At 39.9% G+C, this 5,846-nt stretch overlaps 1 non-coding gene across 1 annotated transcript; it reads right to left on the bottom strand.

The window, feature by feature from the left end:
• Nucleotides 1-1,817: 1,817 nt before the first annotated feature.
• Nucleotides 1,818-1,924, bottom strand: LOC141610254 (small nucleolar RNA R71). Its single transcript, XR_012528156.1, has one exon. It is a non-coding gene; the product is annotated as a small nucleolar RNA R71 (small nucleolar RNA).
• Nucleotides 1,925-5,846: the final 3,922 nt, after the last annotated feature.

The raw sequence follows: 5,846 nt of genomic DNA, 5'->3' as shown, positions 1-5,846 counted from the left end.
ACCTAATCCCCACTATAAATACCCCATTAGTCTAATTAGAAGAGCATGTTCTTCTTAGCAATCTTTAGTGTAGTTAATATCAATCAAATCTCTCTTTAATTTTGTAATCAACAATTAATCAAGTTTTAATACAAGTTTTATTTCCTTAATCTCTCTCTTGTTCATCCTTTATTTTGGGTAATTGAAGATTATTTGGGTTATTATTGGGAGATTGACAACCTTCCAATCAAGCATCAAGTACTTCTTTTATTCTTTGCTTTATTATTGGAATCATTAGTAGGTATAATTCTCTTAATCCCTTTTTAATTATTGTTAATTACTTTCATTTATTCATCATGTTTCACTTTGTTGGTATGATTGACAATCTTGCTAGCATGTTCAACATGATAATGAGTGAGTAGTCACTTAGCTAGGGTTAATGGGTAATTAGGGGAAACCAACATGGGGAATGATTCATGCTTAAATTAATATGCTTTCATGGTTTATTTGCTTGCTTGTTATGATCTTAACTCATGCACATGTTATGTTTGATGAAATGCGAGCCTATGAATCCTTGCATTTTTTACCCATCAGCTATCTTTTCAATGAGACTTGTAAGACATAAACAACCTCGAGTCTCATTAGACCATGCATGTTGTTGAGTAGGGAAGACTAAGTCGACTTGTAGGTGTTGTACAATCTAATCGATTCGGCTCCGGGACCCAAACTTTCCTAGGATTGTAAGATATAAACCAACTCGATCCATCACAACAATAATTGCTTGCTTATAATTTGAGAACATGTTTGTATGATCAATTCCCATGAATCCCCTATGACCCCATAACACCCTAGTGCTTTTTATCAATTGTTTACACCCCTTTTAATTTATCTTGCTTGTTTACTTTCATTGCTATTTAGTTTAGTGATCTTCTATTAAAACCCCAATTGTGACACCCCTAAGACACCACTAGTTGCAATAGAAATCTCATCTCAATTCCCGTCCCTTGGGATCCGACCTTTACTTGCCTCTTTACTAATTGTATAGTTGTTGGTGAAGTTATAAATTGTGTTTTGGTCTAGGTGCTCCTAACGACAAGTAACCGAAAGATTTAGTTATCCCGACCAAAAATGGCGCCGTTGTCGGGGACGGTGTTAACTTGATTTAGATTTTCCTATATTGTTATTAGTTGTGTCTTTCTTTGCCTTGGGGAAGTAAAACTCCTCAAGGTTTGTTCTAATTGTTTTCAAGTTGTTTGATATTTTGCATGTCTAGAAGGTCACAAGGTGACTTGTTCCCCTTTGATCGCGAAATTGAAAGAACTTTGACAACCAATAGAAGACTTGCTAGGAGAACTTTGAGAGGTGTTAGTGAGGTTATTCGACCAAATACTATTGAGTTCATCAACCCTTTTGCAAGAGAAGGTGAGGAGAACCCAACACAAAATCCAACACAAAATCAACCCACAATGCCTAAGTTTTCATCACATTCCGTACCCACCGAGGAGAACCTACCCAATGGTACTCCCACACCACAACATCTAACCGGAAATTTTATTGCCAAATCCGCATTTATTCAATTAGTCGAAAGAAGCCAATTTGGGGGGATGCCTAGTGAAGACCCTCATTCTCATATGGAGGCTTTTTGCGATTATTGTGATGCAATTTCTCAAACCGGTGTAACTCAAGACCAAATTCGATGGGTCTTATTTCCTTTTTCTCTAATTGGCACCGCGAAACAATGGTTGAAAAGCCTTGATAAGGCTACTCTCGGAATTGATTCTTGGAAGAAGTTGGCTCTAGCTTTCTACAAAAAGTTCTATCCACCGGAAAAGACTAACATGCTAAGAGCTCAAATTACGGGCATTAAGCAAAGGGATGAAGAATCTTTGTATGAAGCTTGGGAGCGGTTTAAGGGAATTTGTCGCTCATGTCCTCACCATGGACTTAGCGAGTGGTTCTTGGTACAACAATTTTGGAACGGTCTATATGAAGATTCAAGGAACATTCTCAACATGGGATCAAATGGAATGTTCACTGAAGTTGATGACAATCAAACTTGGAATAAAATTGAGGAAATGGCGGTCCATAACTCACAATATAGTAGACCTCGCCAGGCTACTAGGGGAGGAAAGCATGAAGTAGACTCCGTTACTCAATTGGGTGCTCAACATAGTGCTCACATTGATACCATCAATTTAAAGTTTGAAAAATCTATGGCTAGATTTGAAGAAGCCTCAAAATCACCAAAGTATCATGTTAATGCCATGACGGCATCTTCATCAATCCCAAGTGGGATATGTGAGAATTGTGGAACTTTGGGACATGACCAAAGTGAATGTAGGGGAACAAATGAACAAGTGAATGCTTTCCAAGCATACAAGAGTGGTACCCCTTATTCAAACTATTACAATGAAAACACCAAATTCCATCCAAATCTCTCATACAAAAGCCAAAATGTTCAAAACCCTCAAACAACATACACCCCACCTCCCATGAGAAACCAAAATCAAAGACCCTTTTACAACCAAAACCAAGGTTACCAAAATCAAACTCCATACAATCAACAAAATGACCAAGGTTTTGATGTTCAAAAAGCGGTCCTCCAAATGCAAAAGAATCAACAAGAGTTTTTCACTCAAATGCAAAAGGATAGTCAAGCAAAGGAAATCACCATCAACAACATTCTAGCTCACACCAAAATGTTGGAAACCCAATTGACTCAACTATCATCTTCAAGCTCACAAAGACAAAAGGGGCAATTACCACCTCAAAGTAATCCCCCAAGACATGAAACGGTTAGTGCCATTCACTTGAGGAGTGGTACAAGGTATGAAGCACCGAATAAGCAAGTTGAGGATGAAGTTGTGGAAGCTAGTGACAAAGAAGAAATTGTGCAAAACTCCAAGGATGGAGAACCATCAAAAGAAGAAATTTCAAAGAAAAATGAAGACAAGGTCAAAGAGAAGGAGCCCATTGTGATTAGACTTCCTTTTCCGAGTCGTCAAGCCAAGCCCAAATTTGATGACCAACTTGGAAAATTTATGGAAATTGTGAAGAATTTGGAAGTCTCAATTCATTTCACGGAATTAATCAATCATGTGTCGGCCTATGCGAAATACATGAAAGACATCCTTACAAAGAAGAAGTCGATCCGGAAGCTTGAGACTATCGCCTTCACTAAGGTGAGTAGTGCAATACTTCAAGGGAGTTCACCTCCAAAACTCAAAGATCCGGGAAGCTTCTCTATACCGTGTACCATTGGCGACACCACGATCAACAAAGCCTTATGTGATCTAGGGGCTAGTGTGAGTGTTATGCCGTACTCGGTGAGTAAAAGGTTGGGGTTGGGAGAGCTTAAATGCACCAATATCACACTCTAAATGGCCGATAGATCGACGAAGACACCATTAGGGATATGGGAAGATGTTCCCGTAAGAATTGGGAAATTTTTCATCCCGGTGGACTTTGTCATTGTTGACATGGAAGAAGACTCCAACATTCCGATCATTCTAGGAAGACCTTTCTTACACACCGCGGGTGCGGTGATTGAGGTGAAGCATGGAGAGCTCACTCTAGAAGTGGGAGATGAGAGCATAACTTTCAATCTTGACAAGACCATGAGAGCTCCTCGTTTGCATGAACCATGTTTTATGGTTGATCATTATAGCCGGAAGGATGATAGGAAGAAGTCGGAATTCCAATGGAAAAAGAAAATTGAAGATGCTCCATTCAAAGAGCAAGTGAATTGTAACAAAGAGAGCTTGAAGAGCTCACCAAAGTCAAGCAATGAAGAGGATGGCCTCATTGGCCAAGACAAGAAAGTGGGAGAGTTGTCTCCATCAACTCAAGAGATCTTTAGTGATCAAGTAGATGAAGTTTGTGGTCTTTGGGACGATGAGTTTGAAGGGATTTTCAATCCCTATATTGGTAATGCTATCGGTCAAGACCGACAACAAGGGCAAAGATCTATTGAAGATCTTTATCATGATAATGAAAAAGCTTTTGATTACTTCTTCAAGGTGTAGAGCAACATCAACAACACCTTGGACATGCCCCCATGACATCTCACTAAGGATGAGAGTTTGGTGGAGTCCTCCCTAAACCACCATTTGTAAATATTTCTAACTCCCTAACTCGCATTTTAATTCTTACATTACATTTTTTGCATTTTTGGATATCATGCTTTGATCAAGATAATTATCATTTTTGAGAGAAGTGAGGGAGGGACTAATGATTTCAATTGATGTGTAGAGCTTTAGCTTAGTGTGGGGATAGCAATTGCCTAGGCTATTCATGCCTTAGTAGTGCCCCCACAATGAAGAACACGGGAATTTGAAGAATGAAAAATGACAAGGGATATGCAAGTACACAGATGGAACTGAATTCGGGTAAAAGGGGCAGAATCCGAGCGTCTTTGTGGGAATCCGCCCGTCTTCAGGCAATCCGGACATATTTGTCAAAATCCGCCCGTCCATCTGTGCTGAGAATTTGAAATTTTGGGACTGTTGAAGAATCCGAGCGTCCTGCAAGAGAAACGCCCGTCTTCAGAAAAACGCCCGTCTTGGAAGGAAAGACGCATGTCTTTTTGGCTGGGAAAAACAAGAAAACCCACTGGAAGAGAATCCGCCCGTCTTCAGCGGAAGACGCCCGTCCCGCAGTTGATAAATCCGAGCGTCTTTGCTGAAAGACGCCCGTCGTTAGGCGAGAATTCTGAAGCCAAAACAGGCAGAATCCGAGCGTCCCGAAGGAAAGACGCCCGTCTTCCCCCGCAATTCAAAATTTTTCGGGTCTTTTATAAACCCCCTCCCACATTCATTTCTTCATTCCTTCATTCAAAACACTACCCATAAACCCCAAAACTCAAAACCCTAATCCTCTCCATCACCAAAACAAGATTTCCTCAACCATAATCAACAAAATCAAATCAAAACTTCCTTTTAACAACAATTAATCACTCCTCTTTCAACAAAAAATCAAACCAAGCACCAAAATCTTCAACCTTTGAGTCGATAAAGGCAAAGCCTTTCACCTTAAAATCGATTTGGGTATACTTGGAAATTGAAGATTTTCACTCTTTTCTTGGTTCAATCATCAATGACAAGGACAAAAGGAGCAACAAAGGCACTTAAGGCAAAGGCACTCTCAACAAGACAAAAGAGTCTTCAAGCAAAGAAAGCCTCATTGGCTATGGTGGTAGCTAGCTCAAACTTGGAAGTGCAACAACAACAACCTCCCTTGGAAGCAACAACATCAACAACTCCGGAAATTGCTCAACTTTCGAACTATCCGGAGGTAATTTTCATTTCTAACTCCCATAGGGAAACATTTGCCAAGTATGCTAGAAAATCCTTTCTATCCACCAAGTTTATTTGTGAATATGCCTTGAATAAGTTGGGTGTCCTTGAGCAAACTAAAGCCTTCTTTGAAGCCATGGTGTTGGGAAAATTGTTTGCTACAAAAGAATTAACATACCCCTCCCTTACCTTAGAATTCTTGAGTTCTTTGAAAGTTACTAAGGTAGAGACAAGAGAAAACATCGAGTTCCGCCTTGCTAATGTTAGTAGGTGCGTCACCTTTGAGGAATTGGGTAATATATTGGGTCTTAGTGATTCACCTAGTTATTTCAAGAATATCGGCAAGTATGACCCCGCTCCTCTTTGGGAGGCGATTTTCGGAAGGAAATTTGAGAACTATCATGCTAGTCGCGCTCTATTAGTCCACCACCCGGGCATTAAAGTGTGGCATAAGGTCATCGGGAATACCATCATTGCAAGAAAATACACCAACCACTTTACCAAGATCGATTGTGTTCTTCTTGAGTCGGCCTTAGATATTGGAAGGGAATTAACCAAGCCTTTCAATTCTCT

Source organism: Silene latifolia, chromosome 10, assembly GCF_048544455.1.
Source record: "Silene latifolia isolate original U9 population chromosome 10, ASM4854445v1, whole genome shotgun sequence".
NCBI lineage: Eukaryota > Viridiplantae > Streptophyta > Magnoliopsida > Caryophyllales > Caryophyllaceae > Silene > Silene latifolia.
This window is presented reverse-complemented; position numbering and strand designations above follow the sequence as displayed.